This window comes from Hippoglossus stenolepis, chromosome 16, assembly GCF_022539355.2.
Source record: "Hippoglossus stenolepis isolate QCI-W04-F060 chromosome 16, HSTE1.2, whole genome shotgun sequence".
In the NCBI taxonomy this organism is placed as follows: domain Eukaryota; kingdom Metazoa; phylum Chordata; class Actinopteri; order Pleuronectiformes; family Pleuronectidae; genus Hippoglossus; species Hippoglossus stenolepis.
The window spans coordinates 18,334,306-18,355,558 of record NC_061498.1 but is presented as its reverse complement, the minus strand read 5'-3'; the positions used below and the strand labels follow the sequence as shown (position 1 = coordinate 18,355,558).

Below are 21,253 nucleotides of genomic sequence, written 5' to 3'. Positions count from 1 at the left end.
GCCTCCGCCCATACCTGAGGAATGCCAAGCAGCAGGGTGCCACGGAGGACCTTCAGATCAGCGCGAGCCAGCGAGGGGGGCTCTCCCGGGCAGCAATGAGTAATTAGCACTAATTAGTGGCAGTGATTAACCGCACTGGGGAACGTGGGGGCCGGAAGGGAGCAGATTGATAGAGCTGGCCCTCCTAACCCATAGAGGCTCCACTGCATCTTAAGCAGGGGGAGGAGGCTGGCTGTGGCTGCCAGCCAGATGCTACCGCGGCCATAAATAAAAGGTGGAGCATGCATCGAGCATCCGAGCAGCCATTCCAACAACAGGGAGGTGGGAGCTGATGTGTGACTACTGAGGCAGAAGTCTCAAATCAAAAAGGTGTCAATTCATGATACCCTAAGGCAGGGATATTCAAATGTGGCCATGGGTCGAAATGGACCCTCAAGTCATTTCAGGTCCTTCGAGTGATTCTGGGCAGCTAATTGAAAATAGTATTGATTCATGTGTTCGATAAAATGTCGGTCTTGTGTAAATTAGCACCAATAACTGAATAAATTATTGGATATTAGTTAACGGCCCAGTGTTGTCTGCAAACAGCAAATGGCCTTCAGGACATGGCAGCGGCCACATCAACCTCACGGTGTTTACGGCAAACAAGAAACCAGGTGAGTAAGAAACCAGGAGGACATCAGGCGTATATATTCACCATGCTTAATGTAAAAAGAAATATGTGTTTAGCCGGCTGCACTAACTGAATTTGTTCTGCCGGGGGAACTTGACATGTTTAAGCTTTGAGGAAGTACAAATTGTCAGTTTCACTCAATCAATCAACATGTTGTGATTTTTCCCTTTCATGCCACTGCACTGCTGTCACAGCGATACGTCCCTTTTACCGATCACGTGTATATGTGGCCAAACAGTTGTGTTTTCTTTAATCCCCTTCCCCAATTATAGAAAGCAGGGTTCCGTCAATACTAGATATTCATGAAACTTGCAGGATGTGTGTAAGTGTACTCACTGGCTGTGGAGTCGGCGTAGCAGGACATTTAATTTGTGAGCAAACCAAAAAGAGGTCCACAAAGTCTGTCGTTCATTGTGATTTCATCCGTTTCATTGTCACATTTTTATTCTCTCAACATCCAGGTAGAACTTTTCTCCTGAGAATAACCTGAACAGACGTTCTTAGAAAACAAAAGGGAAATAATTGATAATACAGCAAAGAAAGGATTTACTTCACGGTCGAATTGACAAATGTTTGATATGTCGACACCTGAATAGACGAAGGAGCCTCCAAGCCGGAAATTCATCATGAGGCAGCTGTTCAAGCTGGACTGTTAAATTTCTCCGAATGTACTGTGTGTCCCAAAACATGTTTCTCATTAACTCTCACAAGGTCCATATGTTTTTGGGTCCGTCCACTGAACATTTCCAGCTTCCAGGATCAACCAATGGATATTTTCATGGCTGAAATCTGACAAACTGAGGCTTTTGGATTCAAGTGAATAAAGCAGCACTTGATAATGGGTTTTCACATCTGAAAGTCTGAACCAAGCTTTATGTCATGACACTGTTGTGCTGTCAGTTCAGCTTTTATGAATAAAGTGCATGGAAATAAGTGGTCTTACCATTTGAATGATGGAAATGAATGAACTTCACACTGTGAATAATCTAAAGCATGGTTCCGTTTGATCTGGACTGAGGCACCTTTCACGCCTGTTATTCTGGTTCAGACTAAACTGAAAAGGTCAGAAGATCCAGACCAAACAAGGTGGGCGTGAAAGTGCACTTAAGCTCACCTATAATTTAGTCGCTGGACAGAACACTTTATTATTTTGTTTGTTCTCTTCCTCTCTGCTCTAGTTGTAGTTTCTCCAATGTGAGGACCTTGGTACGTTTGCAAGTAGCCGGAGCAAAATTTGGTCAAAGCAGTTACCTGCAGGTGCAACAGGATGTTTAATAAAGGACCAGGTAACAGACCTTGGTGGCAGGTAGACAGGCACCAATAACCCAAGTATCCAATATAAAAAAAACTCAGGAACAAGGGCAAGAAGCCCCCAGAAACCAAATATGAGCTAAACTGGAACCAAATAAGCAAACTAAACAGACAATCTGATGAAGACAGACAATTCAGGAGCCACCTCCTTTAGAGGACACGGTCTACGTGGCCCACGAAGGAAGCGGCCTTCATGGGCCGAGTAGACCATGAAGGCCGGACCCAGAACGAGACGGTCTGGTCTACGGAGGATTTCAGTGATTTGCGTCACCAGCTTGTCCAGGCCTTACCACTGTCACCTAGCAATAGATAATGCCCCTAGTTTTGTTTGTTTTTTACATTTGTATCATATACCCTGATACATAAATTTAAGGTGTAAGATGTTTTTGTTTCGTCACTTGCCAGCAGCATTATCTTTTTGAAAAATATTTTGTCAACACAGTGCAACAAACCCTTGGATAGGTTGGCCAGAGAGGGATTCGCCTGTTTTAGTGTCTTTTGTCTGGGATGGAATGACGAAGTTGTCCGCTGCATTTGCAGGAGCCTTTGAAATGAGACTGATCGAATCGCTGTGACCCAATCGGTCTTCATATGCAGCCTCTGAAGGAGGTGGTGCCTAAATCGAGACCCAGCAAATCACAGGAGCAGGAAACAGAACAATGACAGGAAGTATATCATGCGGAGACACACAAGGTAAATCATTTCAAAGTAAAACAGGATACTAATACATTTGGTCCAAAATACTGGGGGAAAAAATTATCAAAAGTCCAAGATCAATCAAAAGACCATAACAAGAGTTCTAAACAGTCGTGCTCTCCCCTGTTATATCTGTTGGGTTTTCGGCTGCTGGTCGGATTAAACAAGTATTTTTAAAATGTCTTCATAGGCCTTGGAAAGTTGTGATGGGCATTTTCTCTATTTTCTGACATTTAAAAATCTCAATAATTCATGTATAATAATACAATTTGTAATAATAAATGAGAAAATACACTTAGAAGGTTTGTAGGGTCATAAAAATGTGAACTCAAACCATTTGGTAGCACTCTGCCTCTTCATACATATATTCAAAAATATTTTCCTGAGGACGTATTTCATTAAAACATTCATGTTTCATAGCAGAGGGTCAAAAAACAATATTTACAAGGAAAGTTAGGGACAAGTAAAGCAACAACAGTCAAATCTAAATTTCACAAACTGTATATATTTTTACTTGGTGTATAACCTGCATGAATAAAGAGTACTGAGAAGAAGGAAGTTGGGTTTTAAATGGCCTCTTTTTTCATTCTGCTCCATTATAATAAAAACTAGATTAAAGTCGGTGTATTGCACCTCGCCATGAGCAAATGAAAGCTTGTGATAAAAATGATGCTTCAAGCAGAGCTCCCCCATCATGAGGTGTGTTTGTGTTACTTCCTCTCTCTCTCTTTTTTTTTTAAATGAAGTGACACGCACACACAGATGCTCGTTTCCTCACATGGCTCAAAAACAAATGACATGATAGCTCCTCGACGAGGCCAGTTTGAGCAGCCATGTGGGTTTTTATGACAAAACAAGTGGGACGTGTAGAGCTTGATTTTAAACATCAATGACTTTAATTAGTGTCATTCCACAATCACCAATAATGGTGGTGAGACGCGCAGGGCCGCGCGCCTGTCAGCCACGCAGATCCGCGGCGAGGCAGGGGGCTCTTGACAAGATAAGACCTGAAATCAGCGAGCCTGAAGGAACACCACCTGAACAAGAGTGCTGATGAAAATGACTGTACTGTCGGCTCGCGCAGGAAACAACTGAAGAGCTGTTCACACGTCTTAGGGTGAAACAAGCCAACAAACGCAAGTCACACTACACCGGATAATTCCCCATCACTTGTAGCGCTGAGGAAATGGAATTCTTCCCTTTGTATTTAAATGATGCGTTTAAATCGTTGGATCTCTGGCGGAGAATGAGAGAAGAAGAAAATAACTGGGTGTTTTACAGGGAAACAGGCGACTCCAAGCCTGTTTGAGGAGAAAACAACTCTGCCTCTCACGACAACAAATCCCATTGAAAGAGCAAAAACCGTGATTTGTTAGTCTCTAGGTTGCCTCTTAATAGTTTGCATGATTTACCTAGTTGTCATGAAAATACTGTTGCAGAGCTTTTGATCGTATACAATGATCCTCATCAGCAGATGGAGCTGAATGACGCAGGGAGAGATTCGAAGCCAAAAAAGAGAGCCTTTAAGTGCTGAGACCAAAAATGAATTGAACATTTAAATTCCTCAACTGTGTCTGCTAATGAGAACCACATGATGTGAGCTTCATTCATTAATTCATTAATGAATTCATTTGTTTATTATCCCAGGTGGGGAAACTCAGCAGTCAGGTGCACATAATAACAGAAAACAACACAGTAAAGTGCAAAGCTAGAATTAGTACCCTGTGGTTGTATGCCTCCCTCGACCAGTGTGGGTTCAGTCTACATATATATATCAGTTAATCTTTGAGTAAAACTGACAATGGGTCACAATTTGAGAATATTCCCAAAAGGCAGACTTGAGATATCATGTTATATAATAATAATAATAATAATAATGATGTGGAAATACAGATATGTTCATAAAAAGTCTCTCAACTAATCTCTGCAGTCTGGTAGGTGAAATTACTCAAATTAAAATGCGAAGATAACAGGTTTATTGCACAAAGGAGAACAAAAGTAGTGTCTACTTTTATTGCACTTATAACAGGGTGATCTAAATATCTGGCCTGAAGGAAGGGATTCAAACTCACGGTGCAGCACAGCTACTAAATGGACCTTGAGGGCAGATTCTTCTATTGTTGAATTTCAATTCATTCCATCTGGAACTTAAGTCAATTTGCTGAATATTTAAATGTAAAGTTTCATATTTGTTAAAAAGTAACTCCCATGACAGCTGGGCACTGTAGAGTTTATCAAACATTACACAAACAAATTAAAAAGTTTATTTGTTTGGGACTATTTTCAGGGGCGGATTAATATATCTTGTCTAGTGAGTATAGCAGACAACAGAACAGTGTACGGGGGATTGAAAAAAGATGAAGTACAGTGTGTGTGTGTGTGTGTGTGTGTGTGTGTGTGTGGTAATGATGGAACTTGAACATGAGGCTCACTGATGATTTTTAATCGTTTTTGGAAAATAAGGGAGCTTTTCGGCTCAGAGGAATGAGATGTATCAGGCTCTGGACACCTAGAAAATACTTGTTTGTATTCATTTGTTATTTATCATTCATTTCTGACTTTATGGGATTTGTTGACAATAAGAAAAATGCATTATATTATCGTCCTCATCCTTTAAAGAGATTCAGGGATTTGCTTCAATTCAAATGTCTGGATGACCTTGGTTGAAGCCCACTTTATAATGGCTGCTCTCTGGTGAGGTGCGATTCACTCAGTCAGGGCTGGGGGAGGGCAGAGTCGGCAGTACACAATATATACGTGTGTGTGTGTGTGTGTGTGTGTGTGTGTGTGTGTTGTGTGTGTGTGTGTGTGGGGGGTTTAAGTGTGGGCTGTGTTTTGAGCTTTGGCTGCCTTTGGAAACAGAAGATAGTGTTCTCACAATGCCTGGTTTCAATTTCCTCCATTCTGACAGCCCATTTCATTCAATGCAACTTTGAATGAAGGCGGCTGTTGTGCAGAGTCAACACTGTAAACATCAACACATCACGTTCAGATCAAATGTCGCCCGTAAAGCTGTGACCTCTAGCAAAAGCCAGCGCTCGCTACAAAAGGTGCCACGGTGTCTTACATTATCATTAACAACAATCACAACAAGGTGGCCGTAACATGATTTAAACACAACAGTGGCGAAGTCACGGCGAACGGTGTGAACGCGGCTGGCGAGAGAGATGAGGAAAACGCTCAAGCGCAGTGGTGACACTCATTGAATTACATGTTGACAGCTCTGTGTTAGTGAAGAGATGAAAGCAAAATGAGATTTTCAAAAGTGAATATGGGGAATGACGGTATTTCTTTCTCCACATTGTCAAACTTGACAGTGCTATTACCATCACTATAACATCCGGTGCTGGCATATGGTTTTCAGTTAACAGAAATCAGCTCCCTCGTTTGAATATTGATTGTATTTCAGGCAAGAGGACGACTTACAGCACCAAACATTTTAAAAGGAAGGTAATCAGACTGAAATTACAACCGTTTGAGGAAGGAAGGAGGGAGGAGACAAGTATGAATAAAAGTTGCAGATCAAAACCAACAATTTAATAAATAGAAGACATATGCTGCTGTGTGTTTTAAAAAATGCATTGACAAGGAGATTCAAAGAGATTTCATTTGTAACCGGTTTAAAATATTCATCTTTGAGGGGGGAAAGAAAAAAGAGAAATGGATTTTCAGGGCAGAGAAAGATAAACGATAATTGCCAATTTGTTGTGAAATAAATAAAAATATATTAAAAGTGCAAAAATATGCCAATAAAAGCTAACTTCTTAGAAGTAAGGCCAAATTTTAAAGATGGACCCCCTTGAGATGAGAGGCCTTATTTTGAAGGGGTCCTCTCCAATGTCAATAAAAAAATGTTGCCAACAAAAGATTAACATTTGCCATTCTTCATCTTTTTTTCTCTTTTAAAGCGTTGACAGGCAATGTAATTAATAAATTAATTCATGCGTGACATTATCATATATGCAGCATTGATTTACAACAGCCTCATAAAGTATAAGAGAAGGTCCCATTATCGAAAGTATTTACTGACATTTCATAATATTTAATAATTTAGTTCTCATTTATTTGAGCATAATATATCAACCAGAGAAGTAGTGTTTAGCCATGACCAAAAAAATGGGAGCTTTTGTACTATTTATCTGGCTAAATAAATTGTTAAAGATTCATAGGAAGCAAATGAAATTAAAAAGAAGACAAATATATTGTTTCAATCTATAAACCTAACGAGGAATCAAGGTCTCCAGGTAGCTTAATAGCAGAATAATGATTAAACAATATAGGGAAAATGAAAAAAAACCCTATCAGAAAATAAATGAGCTTAATGTTCCTTACAATGGATTAATCTCCTAAACCTAAATGAAAACCAAGGGAAGAGTACTTCATCATGAAAGTATGGCGAGAATAGCAAAGAAAAAGAAAACTTAACTTTTCTATAACTTACATTAAAAACGTATTATGCTTGTGAACTAGGGGTGAAGAAGAAAAAAAATCTCATTCTCAAGACAAAAAGACCAAGTAATCACATTATTCCAAGATTGTGTGTGGTGATATATTATCTCCTCATTAAACATTTGTGTTGGATCTCTGCTCGTCTTAGTTAGCTCACTCCTCTCTCTTGCACTGGGAATTGTCTCCAGATTTAGTTTGAGCCTCCGTCGAGCCCGGAATGACAGTTCAAGAGCGAATGTGTCGGTGCATTCAGTTTGACATTTCTCTCCTTGGCTCCTGAAAACCATGCACACGGCACCGACTTCGATGTTTAGTATCGCCAAAAAACCTTCTGACAAACATCAACCCACTCAGCCAATGAAAGTACAGCAGAACACCCAGCCTTCACTGTCATGCGCCGGAGAAATCAGCATACTGAGCTTCTCCTGTGCTGTGTTCATCACTCCAGAAAACAGGTAGGAGACGACTGAAAGACAGTCAGTGTGTACGATTCCACACCATCAACCATGCGCGTCCCTTTTTTTTTATTATTAGTTTTCCCAAGGCTTTTTTGTCTCTTCCTCACATCTGCCAGTGTTGTTATGCGGCTGCGGGTTCAAGTAATGCTCATTAAAATGTAACAGAGGACAATTCAATTGAATTTCTTCTCTTACATGTTGTTTAACTGGATGATTCCTTTTTCTATCCCGTTTGCAAATCTGGGTGCTACATTTAACTACCTGCGGCAATTGCTAAATATATATTGATTCCCAAGGGAAATCACTAAAGTGTACAGTTTCTAAAATGTACTGTACGTGACCAAAAGGTATGTGGACATCCAACCTCATGATTAAGGTCCAGTGAGGATGGTCAGTGTCGATGCAGGATGCAGCGTTACCCTTTATGAAGCCATACAATGAAGAGGTGTTGAATGGTTGTCTTGCATGTTAAGCCTAGTTTATGTTCAGCCATCCCTGTCCTACATCATTTCACTGGGGTGGGGCTTCATTTCTGCTGGTCGCGCCTCTCACAATTTTTCTTACTTGTTGTATCTAGTGCAACATGGATTTAGCTGCAGGCAAAAGTCTGCGAACAGGTCAGTTTCTACAGACATTTCTATGAGCCCTCATTAAGGGAGCATAGAGATTCCCAAATGGCTCCTAGAGGGAGATCTGTTGAGATTCTGCAGGAAACCATGGAAAAACCTCCACGAGTGGTTTCTCAAGGCAGTAAAGTACAGACAAGCCTGATGCATGTGCTCCTGAAGGAAACAAGCCGGTCCTAAAACGGTTCTGTTTGCGTTTCTTCTTCTTTTCCTTTATCCAGCAGTGGTGTTGTATTTTCTCAGTGGCGACACCTATCATTCAGCAGAAGACTGCACGGAGTATAAAAGGGAAGGGCATTAAGTTGACGTCAAAGCCGGCAAGTGCAATAACCAATCCTCCACAGGCATGAGTAGGACCAGAGTTTGAGTCCTCTCCCAGATCCAGGGTTTTGCACCATTGTCAAATTAAGCTTTTTGTCGCATTGTCTTTGAAACAAAAAAGGGTCATCCCAAGACTGTTGCCACAAATTTGGAAGCATGCTATTCTCTAAAATATATTTGTATGGGGTTCCAATAGGGATCTATTGACAGGAAGTAAGGGGGCCGAAGACAAAAGTATATGGACAGTGCTGTCGTGTATTTGTGGTCATACAAACATATTCAGGTGCTTGAATCTCTTTTAAACAACACATGTCCCTGAAAATGACTCAACATGTCATGAAAGGTCAAACTTCTGGCTTTGCTTGACCATCTGTAAAGTTTGCTCAATGTGTTGTTCAATTTGAGCATCACATCATTATACAGGAAACATGAGATGATCCCAGCCCTGTTCTGGCACTCCTTATTGCAGTCGCTTCAAGCTGCCAACATTTAATTCAACCCATGTTTATTTAATATATGCAACAGCTAATGCCAACCGTGGTGGAAACCGTCCATCAGGCCACAATAATTAAACGGTGAATTTGAGTTTCCCTTCTTAAGATCTAGCCTTGTTGATTTCAAATCATTGAGAAGAGAAAGAGCCTGGAAAGATATTTGTCTCTAAGCACTTGCAGCCCGGCAAGCACTGGTCAACATTGCTGCGAGCACAGTCATACAGTGCACTTGGAAGGAGGCGGTAAACAAATTGCCTACATTAGTACTAGGATATCCACCACAAATTGCTGCTGAGCCCATTATCTGATCAGATTTGACCACACATTCTTCAGTCCATCCAGCTGACAAAGACAGGACAAATGGGTAATGTGCCACGCGGGGCTGACCTCAGACTGGGAGAGCGGTTTCCGGCACTCAGGGGCTCTTCTTTCCTCCCACTTTGGAGTTCTTAAGTCAGGGCCACAGCAGAGACTTCATGAATGAGCCTTAATGTGACAGAGAAATTGGGGATCACTTTCTCTGTCTGGCTCTGCCAACAGCCTGATGATATCGACGACTAGATGGCGTGAACGCGGGAGACTCCAAAGAGCGGATTAGAGAAGGGAGATAAGGCTATCCACTGTAATTAAGCCCTATCTCTGTACAGCCACTGAAGAAAATAAATCACCCTTCAGAGCCTGCCAGTGTTGGAATGCATGAACAATTATTCAATAATTAATCGTTATACATGCAGGCTCCAAACACTAATAGGACATATTTTAACTACAGCATTATAGCACTGTTAAATTAAATTAAGTCTGAATGCATTTAAGATCAATGTAATAGATCACCTATTCAACCTCTTTTAATCACTCTAATGTAATTGTATTAGCTCTGTTATCAAGCTTTTTATGATGTGCCCTATGTTAATTTCCCATTCCCGCGATGTATAATTGGGAATGGAGATATATAAGGTGCGGCACAAGATATACTATTGGAAAAATTAAGCAGGACCCTAGAGCAAGGTGCCAGTCATACTGGCGATAGAGTCCCGGTGCTGTAAGGGGCCGTGCAAAACACACTGATGAGGTCAAATATGGCCTTACGAGGTATTAAAGGTTTACAGAGTGTTATCAAATCTGCAAAGCACTGCGGCTGCCTAACAACCAATTCTGAATTTACAGTATCACACATATGGTCTCACCTCAGGCTGTAGTAAACCAAAGAAAAGATTGGTCGACTAAAATGCTATTTTATCTTCAACCCATTGATTGGCCACAGTGCATGAAATGCACGCTACATAATGATATGAATGTACATTAATTATAAAGAACTACAAAAATGTAGTATTTGCAGCAGATTAAGAAATTATTACACAAACAGGGAAAAAGTCAAATTCACGTGTTCACACTCAAACCTTCAAGCGTTGACGGAGTATCTTAACGCTAGCGAAGTAGCCAATTGTTTTTAGATGATGCAATGTTTTTGTTGAGCTTCAATATGCAACTAATACTGTCAAAAATGTACACTTGAGGTTCTGGTAACACAATCCAAATAAATCAAGCAACCAATCAGTCGGTCAACCAGGAGACTACAGCCTTGGTATCTATTGGACTATTTATACTAGAAACTACAATTCCCTTTGTTGGGAAGGGGATGATGCGTTTTATATTTTAGCAGAAGATACTGAACAGACAGATATGAGTTTCGAGTAATGTGAACCCCGTGTCACATGTTCCTTCACATGTGAGTATATTTAACAATACTCGTAAAACTTTTCCTAAGGATAATTTAATCTGTTTTCATTGATACATACGGAGCTGAAACGATTTGTTGACTCCATTTTGACAATCAATTAATCATCAAGTCAGTTTTCAAGCATTTCCACACAGTTGTTACTGAAGGGTTTGCTGCTTGTCTTCGCCTTAAGTGACATTAAATAATTTATTATGTTGTGTTGATGAGACAATCTGACTGAGTCACCTTTAGATTAGATTAATTGTAATGGATAATTCTCACTATTTTCTGACATGTCATAGCTTAAATCTTTAATTGATTAATCGAGGAAATGATGGGTAGATTCATCAATAAGGAAAATAATTAGTGCAGTTAGTTGCAGCTCTAGATAAATTGTTGTAATTAATTATAAACTCTACCCCATTAGCTTCTAGACATTTTGGGGTATATAAACTAATGACAGTACCATTGCTGTTTATTTATGAAAAAAACTAAATGTTTGATTTGATATAAGAGACATTGAAATTGTCAATATCACAGTATCACATCATTGTACATCTGTCTGATGGATACTCAACGCATCTGCACACTGTCTACAGCACTCATCACAACAAGAGAAGAAAGCAAAAGGGTTATGAAACCTATTCTAATTCATAAAAATGTTTTTTTTCTTTATTTTCACCAATTTTCCTCCTAAAATCATCATTACCTCAAGCTGTGAGGCATCAACCAACCGAAAACCTAACAACATCTTTGTCAATGCAGGTCAATTATCTTTTTACATAAAATGCCTCTGTACAGAAAGCAGAGCCATATTTCAAGTATTGACAAATGTGTATTTTTTTAGTTTCAACAATCTCCATCTTCTACAGCAAAGCAACTGCACTGGCAGCGTACTGTATTTCTACAGTACAGCTTGTTCTGCTTTTTGCTTGATAGCAGCTTGGTTCGAGCTCTTCCAGGTCCACATTAGGCAGTCAGATGTAAAAGGATATTACACATGAATAAAACAGAAGTTCTCTTTGAAACGATGTGACATTTCCATATCAACTGGAATGAAAACACTGTGGTACCCTTGATCTGTTTATGTGAGACTGAGCCAAGCAGCGAGATACTGTGATGTTTGATGTTCTGCTGAGGGTTTGAGCCGGTCAGCCAGCTGGTGGTTAGACGGACAAACGTCTGAAATCCCCCTAAACACTGTGGTCAACAGCACGCACAGACATCGCACACGGGCAAATGAGACGCCGACAGAATGAGACACAAACTGACCCGATGTGTGACAGATCATGAGCGCATCAGTTCTAACTGTGAGGAGGGTTTTAATATGAGCCATATTTAGCCACAAAAATACAGGAAAATAGACATGGCTAGTCTAAGATCCATTCATCCATCATCAATACAGTTTATTCTTTGAGGGTCGCAGGGTGGAGGGAACCAACCCCAGCTGACGTCACATGGTATATCCTGAACAGGTTGCCTCAAAGATTAGAAAACTTAAAAAAAAAAAATGTTGGTCAGTGTTTGGGCATCAAATCCCAGATTCTGCTCTAAATTGGAATCATGTTTTTATCGTTTTATTAGAATAAAAGCGGAACTAAAATAATGATATGAGTCTTGTAAAATGAAGCTGTTATTTATCGATGCAGCACCTTAAGACAGCAAACTGGAGCATGGGATCAAACTGAATTTAAAATGAATTCTTGCCAGGAAATATACAGTATATGTATACATACATGTGTTTGTAGTTGGAGTGGCTGTACAAGTCCTTTCTTCCTTTCCTTTGATGTAGACACAGAGGAGTACATCATGCTACAGCTGTCGGACTGTGCATTCACGATTAGCATGTGTATTTGATATGTGCAGAAATCTGATGGATAAATAAGGATGGATAATGTGACAGCGCTCACATTCGTTTCCACCTTCTTCCTCGTTTCCGTTCTGAAAGCTCATTGATTGTTATTCAGCCAGTTGCCAGGTGCAATACCAATTACCTTAAAATGGATCACCTGCGTGTGCCCGCACCGGACAAACATTTTGTCTTCCGTAAATAAAGTGTCTTGTCATTAAGTGTGACCCTCCTCTGTCATCATTAGTCAACGTAATGAGGATAATGCACCGATTTTTTTTTTTTTTTTTTTCCCCGGAGCGCCGTGGAAACTTGAGAGTTTAAAGAGTGGTCAACTGCCATCAACAAATCTGATTCAAGAAAGACAAATAGGAAATGCTTGCTAAGCTCCCACCTAATATGGAGCAAACGCAACACTGAGTACCGAGCTAACCTGAACAACAAAGAAGCAGTGCTAATGTTAGCAAACCAGGCTAATAGGTTAAGTGTCCAAGTGGAATACAAATCTTTAAACACGATGGGACAGGCAGAATAAATCCAATTGGTCGATGCTTATGAGAAATAAAAAATTCTACATATAAAATGGACTCTAAATAAAGATGGGTGACGCGTCCACTTCCTCCCACTATTGAGAAATGAAACTAAAATATCCCAGGTACAAATGCGGAGATAATTTTGTGCCGATAACATCGTTTGGAGCCAGAGTCTGCACAGCAGTGGTCGAGGGATGGAGCCGTGGTATAGAGGCCCAGCCGATACATGAGCTCGAACAATTGCAAATCAGTCTTGGCTGTCAATCATGATATCCCAAATGTTAACATCATCAAATACCTGATTCAAACCAAAATTACATGAGAATAACCACTTGGACATGGAGTACATCAGTGTGATAAGAACTGGCTAAAATGACTGAAACCATCTTTGGGAAAAATGTGTTTGACGTGTACTTTGACTTTTTAGTTTGGTTCATGTTCCAGCAGGATTTACTACCTATACTGCAGCCAGCCACCAGGGGACAATAAATATGCTTTGGTTTGACTGGTTTGGTTTTAGGCTGCTAGTATTCAGTCAACAGTTGGCATTGAACAACTGAATTTGATTGGCTTGAGGCTTTGATGCCATTTCAATTTACATGTCCAAAATTACAAATTAAAAAAGAATAATTAGGTGCATTGTTTTTATATTCTCCCACAAAATGTCCCAGGACTTCAGCTCATGCATCAAATAGTCTTTCTTTGTTCCTGAGATTTGACAGAAAAGGTTGAAGCTTTCAAAGGTAAAAGTGTTAAGTTTGAAAACACTGAACGATTTAACCATTTACTTCCGTCCATACACCACTCTCAACCTTCTTTTTTTTTTACTTTTCACCTTCTCTCCACCTCACCCCGAGGCAGTCGCTGGTTTAGGTAGAAAGCAGGACAGAGAAGCATTTTGCCAGGAGCATAGAATCACTAGATATAAGTCAGGGGCTGCTCCACACCTCCGGAGAATGACAAGCACAAGGAAACAAAGACGGCGTGATGGTTTGACTGACAGCCTTTTATGTCTTTTTACTACAAGGTCAGATGTACCCCTGAAAGAAAATAGATGTGAGTGATCCTGAATTTCTTAAAGAACGCCCTTCATGTAGGATTCAACACTGTGTGTTTTGGTAAAATGAAGATTATGAATAATGAGTGGCAGCGGGAGAGGACTCCTCTAAAGTTTCGACTTAAAAGAAAAAAGAGGAAGCCAAACAGCGGAGTAGAATTATCTAAATATAATTGTGGGACTGCTGGCATGTCAACTTCAACCTTGTCTCATGAATGCCATTAGGAAGGAACGTTCTCTGAGGTTAATTTAGTTATATTATCAAGAGAATTAAGGCAATTACCAACAAATGACAAAAAGGGCCATTCAGAACCAATTGTGAGGATAACTGACCGTGCTATGTCCTCTCAGCAGGTGGTTATTCATAATACAGAAGGTGATTCATGTGAATTATTTCCTACCTGTCATTCACTTTACTCTGCCGCCTCAGTCTGTCCAAGTAATTGTAGTCCTGTAGATCTCACTCTGGCACCTAAGGCAGGAGTCTTGGCTGACCTTCCTGGGCGCTTCCTTCTTTCAAGCAATTATCTGTGGACGTTTTGGGGAGAGAAAGAACGTAAATATTCCAGAGGGAGTGACAAAACACATACAAAAAGCTTGGGAGGAAACACATGAAGCAAAAACATGGTCGCTTAAAAGTCACTGTTTTCAAGTGCGATCACGGCTCCGAAGAAAAGTTCTGCTGTCAGTCGTGGTTTAGGAAAGGGTCAGGAAAATGAAAGGAAAAAAATAAATCACAAAGGATCAAACAGCAGCCGAATATGTTTGGTGCTACCTTTCACACCCTGTTTCTACCTGATAAAATTGTGCAGTACCTCTGGCATTACATGTGCCGTTATCCCCTGGCCCCTAAGAAGCAAACAAATATATCATAATCTGTTTTCAAATGATGTGCTACAGCGCTACGCTTTGGTATTTTTCCACATATGCTTATTCAATATCCCGGCGATAAAAACCAGCAGGACCTCAATTTGCCTTCAACCGTTTAATCTCCAAAAGGAAAACACTTCCACACAAAGCCGCGGTCATTTGGCGCCAACCAAAGTGTTGGTAAAACGAGTTTCCGTGGAGACTAATACGCTCGCACCTAAAGACACAAAGAGTGGCATTTTGGAACGTGCAGAGCAAACTGTGCAGCACAAAGATAACAGGCTTAGAGAAAGAGACATAATGTCAACACACTCGCACCACAGAGGGCTCAAACTGTAATCAACATGTACAGTAGCTGCAAAAGGTGGTAGACATTATTCTAGGTGGATGTCAAATACAAATTAAGAGCACTGTGAATCAAAACGTTAAACTCTGACACAACATCTGAATATGGCAACTTCAAAAGCTGGATTTACGCACCACACATTAGCTCTAAATGGTATTATTGCGAACCAAAGAACGAGCTCTGAAGGCTGTTTACTTGTACCGTCAACGCATTAACAAATCATCCCATACAAAATAAAACATATAGGCTTCAAGTGGATACAGTATAAGGTCATGCTTTATGGTGCGTCTTGCATCGTTTTTCTTATGCAAGATAAATATACCACATATAAGAATGGTTATGTCTGTATTGATCTAGAAAAACACAACCTTGATCATATAGAACCTCATCTTCTGTTTAAATCAGTTTTTCGTATTAATGCTAAAGAAAAATATTATTATATCTTTTAAACGTGAAAAAAAAAAAAAAGTATAATAAATAAAGTAGAAAAGGTGTCCGTGAGCTTCACATTCCAAACAAGCATCCACTGCTGTGAATATGTAGCTGTACAGTCTTTGAAATGTATTATGACCTCTAGGTGTTTACTGTAAACTAAGATGAGCAGCGTCTTACTGACGCAGGGAAACAGAAAAGTTTTTCATACGTGGTACCAAACAATTATGAGCTGTAAACATGAGCAGATTTCATCCTTACAGTCGGACGATACTGTCTGATGATGCAGGGAGTCCAATGCAGATGCAAAAGATCTCACGACTAAGCTGAAAATTAGTTTGAACAGATCCACACCTTCTAATCATTTGTATTATTTCGTATTGCTTATTTGAATAGTATTATTAAATATGATAACCTCATGTGGGTTGTACTCAAGGAGTTCATAGTTTGCTTCCCATAGAAACAAAGTGTTCTATGCAGGTAAAGAAAGGTGATTCGGATTCTGATGAATTTTGCACGCCTGCCTATAAAACAGATATAAAGCCATAAAGTGCTGCTTAGAGGTGACCTTTATTTTGAAGAGCGGCCGTGTGACATGCTGTGAATTAGCCCACATCAATGCTTGAGAAATTTATGCCTTCGTGCGGCCTGACCTCTAAGTCAACAGTATGTCAGGAACAACTGGAACGATTTTAAGTAAAACAGACACTGCACACACAGCAATAAATGTATGACAATGCACGCTCGCGAGCAAACCTCTGATGTCAGTCTGCTAAGCGAGCCACTGCGGCCACTGTCATTGGTTACAAGGTGAGACACCCATGTGCACCCGGGAAAACGTATTGATGTGATCGAGTTGGGATTTTTGCTTATCACCACAATATCAAGTCACCTTGCCCTTTTATTTTTTTTTTCTAATCAAAAGTCAACAACGCTGCTATCTAACCCTGATACGGAGCCAATTAAATCCTTGTCTCAATCTATGGCGATGCGGAGCGCGTCCTAATTTGTTGTCGATTCAACCTTTAATTCCTCCTTGTCTTGTGTCCTGGCTCCCGGGCTTGCTCAATTAAATGTTTGGATTCTTTTGATTGTGCGATCAGAGGAATTAGCCGCAGATCAAGTAAATAAAGTCATAAGATCAAACTATAATGATGCGGGCGGGTTCGCGGGTCCACGTGGACTTTTGATTTTGTACCCCGAGCCTCTGTTTTATCGCAGGGTTGAGGGAGAGGGTGAAGCTATTGACACACACTGAGGTACGGCTAAGCCACTTCACATCCCAATCGATCACAGGTCCACTCCACTACAAGTGGCATTCCCCTTATAAACTTAAGATATCCTGTCCGCTCTGACTTTCAGGATCCAGACACCGGGTTGGACTTTGGTTCTTCCATGTCTTCAGCGTCTGAATCACTTCTGTCCTCTTCCCTTGTTCCTAAATCAAGCCGCAGTCAGTCAGTTTGAGAATATTTCTAGCTCAGTGTTTTGGCTGCTGCAGAAGCAGGAAGCAGATGGCCGGATATTTCTGGACGGTACTACAGAGTGTCCAGCTCAAATTAAGTGTTCTTTCATCGGATCTTAGTGGGGTTTTTTATGCTTGCGTAGGGAACATTATAAAGCCTTGGACCGAGAATTTACAAATGGCCCGTGACAATGAGATTATAAAAGGAGGTTTTTAAAGGTATTTGACATTATTATACTGAATTCAAAAAGGCTCCCTCCTTACTTCCTTCAACTCCAGCTAATACCTCCCTGGAGGATGCCTATTAACCCGGGCCAACACTCTGCCCCTCCTGATGAGGCTGCAGACAGGCCTTCTCCATTTGCTTTCCTGATCTCTTGATCTCTGTCACTCAACTGGTCACATAATTATTGTGTGTCTTCACAGGTTGCATAGTGTAGAGTAGCTGCATTGTAAGCAGACATTAATTACATGAGCATGTGGACTGAGTTAATAAGACTGTTTAAAGCACAACTGAGGATGCACCTCCCCGCGCGGTTACCATGGAGTCATATTTATGGATAGGACACGGACGAACTCGGCTGTTTATGTTCCTGCATGTAAATAAATTCATGGCACAATGATAAGCTCATTCTTGACATGCCGTCTGGCAGGTGTTGACAGTTTGAAATTACATTAATCCTTATCTATTCATTATGAAATTTGAGAGTCTACATGTAGGGGTAGCAGTGCCTTATCGAGGTGAAGGGCCTCGGCTGAATTTGAATTGATTTCTATCTATGTGGAATCCATTGCAAATTCCTCTCATGGCCAGCAATGCAGGAGGCAGTGACTGCTGCTCACAGGCCAAGTCAGATTCATCTCGGTCTATCTGATCAGCCCATCCCAGGGCTGTGCAACGTGTGAGAAATAGCACATTTTAGATTACAGCAATGTCTCTAAAAGCCTTCAGCTGTAGTGCACCTCCTTCAATAGTTTTGAACAGAGCATTCATTTCATCTCCGGGCGCTTCTTTTAAAGGCTATCCCACAAGGTCCTATCACTAGGAGGTTCAAGGGCAAAATAAATCAGTGATGACACATCCCGTTGTTATGTAGGGCACAGAGGTCTCCTGTCTGCAGCAGGAGCTCAGGTTGAGAGATCCCCTTTGTGTCTGAAGCGGGCTCACATTAACGGCCTGACTCATTACATTAATAGAGGTGCCACCGCCTCAACATGAATAATGCCATTCCTTCCATGAAGGGGTTACAAACCAGTCTGACAGCGGAAAAAGCATAAGACTATTATTAACCATAAATCGATAAATGACACAGACACTGTCCATACAGGGGGGACAGATATATATTTAGAGCTGAGCCAGTGTACGTTGTGGAATCCATTAGCGGCGGATAGAAGATGATATGAGTAAAACCGTTTGTTTAGCTTTAAATGAAAGTCGGAAGTAAAGTACCTGATAATAAAAAATGAGGAGGCCAGGACTTCCAAGCACTGAGCTGTCTGAGATGAACACCATGCAGGTGCAACATCCTGGATCTGAATCGGTCCCAGGACCCCTGCCCCATGTCTTTCCCCGTTGTTGTTAAATAAAGCGAAAATGACAGAAATATAATCTTCAAAAAACGTCTAGGCTGCAAACCACCATAGCTCCGTGCCCTTCATTGTTATGAATTGCAGGAATGCACGTGGCCGCTCCACTGGATCAGCAGAACTAGGAAATTCTTCAAAAGCCGTATCTCCTCTAACCTTATCCATTTCCCAAGCACCTTCCCCACCTAGCCCAGCACCAGGGGATCTGTCACAAATCAAGGATGGGAAGGTCAATAAAAGCAAACCATGCCAGACTCTCTGACTGACACATCAAAAGTTCCCTCAGCAGTGCTCAACACTCTGCCTGCCTTCCCTTCCGACCAATTTAGTGGAGTCCGAGGGGAGCCCCCTAATCCATGCCTGTGAAAGTGTGCTTAATCAACCTCTGATTAAGAGGGAGCACACCGAGGTGTCCAGCAACATCTTCACTGCCCTCCTTCCACTGCTGAAGTCAGACAAAACAGAAGCATCCCGGATTTATTTGTCTCTGCAGCTGTCCGCCCCGATGTTCCCTCTCAAATGTCTTAAGTCTCCTTGGTTTGGGCCTGTCACTCATTCCACATCTACCAAAATCAAACACAAAGCAAACATACATTTAGCTCCTTCTAATTTCTTTGGTCTTCCTTTTTGCTTTCTATTTCTCAGTCTCTCCTTTTGTCTCTTTTTTTTTTCTTTTCCTGTTGTTGTTATGAGTGTCCCCCGAGTGTCCGTGAATGAATTAAACATCAGTGTGTTGGTAGGAAGGGCATAGCTTCTCCTGGAAGGATTGAATGCAGAGCGTTGTTTGAGAATAGAGCAGCAGTGGAGGTGACAGAGGAGGCTTTGCACAGCACGAGGACGCGGAACCATCAGGGAACCACTTTGACCTCTAACATCTCACCGCCTTCATGCATAGTCATTTCCTTCCTCCTCCTCGAGTCGCTCCAAGTAATTGGGGTTTTCCGAAGTTTTAAAAATGGAAGGCCATGTTTTGCATTTGTTTATCTTGCCGGGCCGGTGTGTGTGGAGTGACCGTTTCTATAATGAAAAGGCAATAAATTTGTTCCTGGAGGCTTTGTTAACCTTAGACATTTAAGAAACGTTTCTCAGATTTTTACCTGTATTAGAATCGATTTAGCCATTTCTACAATATCAACACTATCTGGAGAAAGACTTAGCAGCTAAGATTCTTTCCTCTATTAACCGACATGTATGCATCAGTGGTTGGTGGAAGAACTACCCTCTAAGGCTACATCCATATGAGCATGTTTTTGTTAGTTTTCAAAAATCTGTTTTGATCCCCGTCTATACTAACATGCCTGAAATCGCATATCACATGACCAGTCACATACATCCGGCATGCATGTGCTGGTATAAAGAGGAACTATTTATTTGTTAGTTGCAGAATGGTTGTAGATTGCTCAATTAATAGCTCGCCTCCTAAAAATATGTAAAACTGTATAATTGTAAAAAGCTGAATTTGTTTTCTTGCAGAGGGGGGTCATGTGATAGAAGCCTGACGAATCAGCGAAGGCTATATCAGGCCCAACAAGACTAAATCAGCAAGTTGTTGAGAGTGTGAACGTCATCATCTCGACATCTCTATTTTTGCCCGTCCAGACTAATGTGCAGCTCCAGTGTTTTCGAACTAATATGGGACTAGCAGCGTTTCCAAACTTCTCCGTTTTAGCGTCTCTAAACCTCCAGGTTAGTATGGATGCCAGGCATATCCATAGCAGAGTTGATGCGTTATCAAACAAACATGTAGTAGTATGTCTGTAGCCAAATCAACACCATCCTTATCCTACCAACTTGCAGATGACGACATTAATCACCTTGTTTTTTTTATTTGAATATTTTTGTGATTATAATTCAGGCTACATAACAGCGAAGATACAGATCAGCTTCTCAGGTCAGCAAAAATAAAAAACACGATGGAACGACAAATGTATTCATGTATGCGCTGTTGAAAAAAATTAAATCTTTTTTTTGGTAAATAAAATCATAACATAACTTTTAGGGTTTTATTTTATTTAACAATGTTTTTGAGAATGAGATGAGTTTTTTAGGACTCCGTTCAATGTGTCTCACGACCAAAGAATTTTGACTGTTTATAACAGGACCTCAGTTTGGTTTTGCATATTGTTTCAAGTTTATTTATCATAAGCAGTTAACACAGGGTCAACAGAACAATGAACGTTGTTGGACAAGAAGAAACGGGTCAGCTCACCAGTACAATAGTTACATTCAAATTTAAATTTAAATAAAAGCAAGGAGAAAAGAGCTTACTATAAAAAAAAAGAGAGTGTGTGAATAGTTATTGCACTGTGTGTGTGTCAGTTCACATTTCCAAATAAAAGTGCAGGCAGGAAAAAGATGTGCAGAGGGTT

At 40.7% G+C, this 21,253-nt stretch overlaps 1 long non-coding RNA gene across 1 annotated transcript in view; it reads right to left on the bottom strand.

The window, feature by feature from the left end:
* LOC124854986 overlaps nucleotides 1–21,253 on the bottom strand; it is an 87,059-nt gene that overhangs the window by 29,376 nt on the left and 36,430 nt on the right. The window contains exon 2 of the long non-coding RNA XR_007034918.1: nucleotides 14,586–14,712. This is a non-coding gene — a long non-coding RNA (uncharacterized LOC124854986). The remainder of the gene's footprint in view (nucleotides 1–14,585; nucleotides 14,713–21,253) is intronic.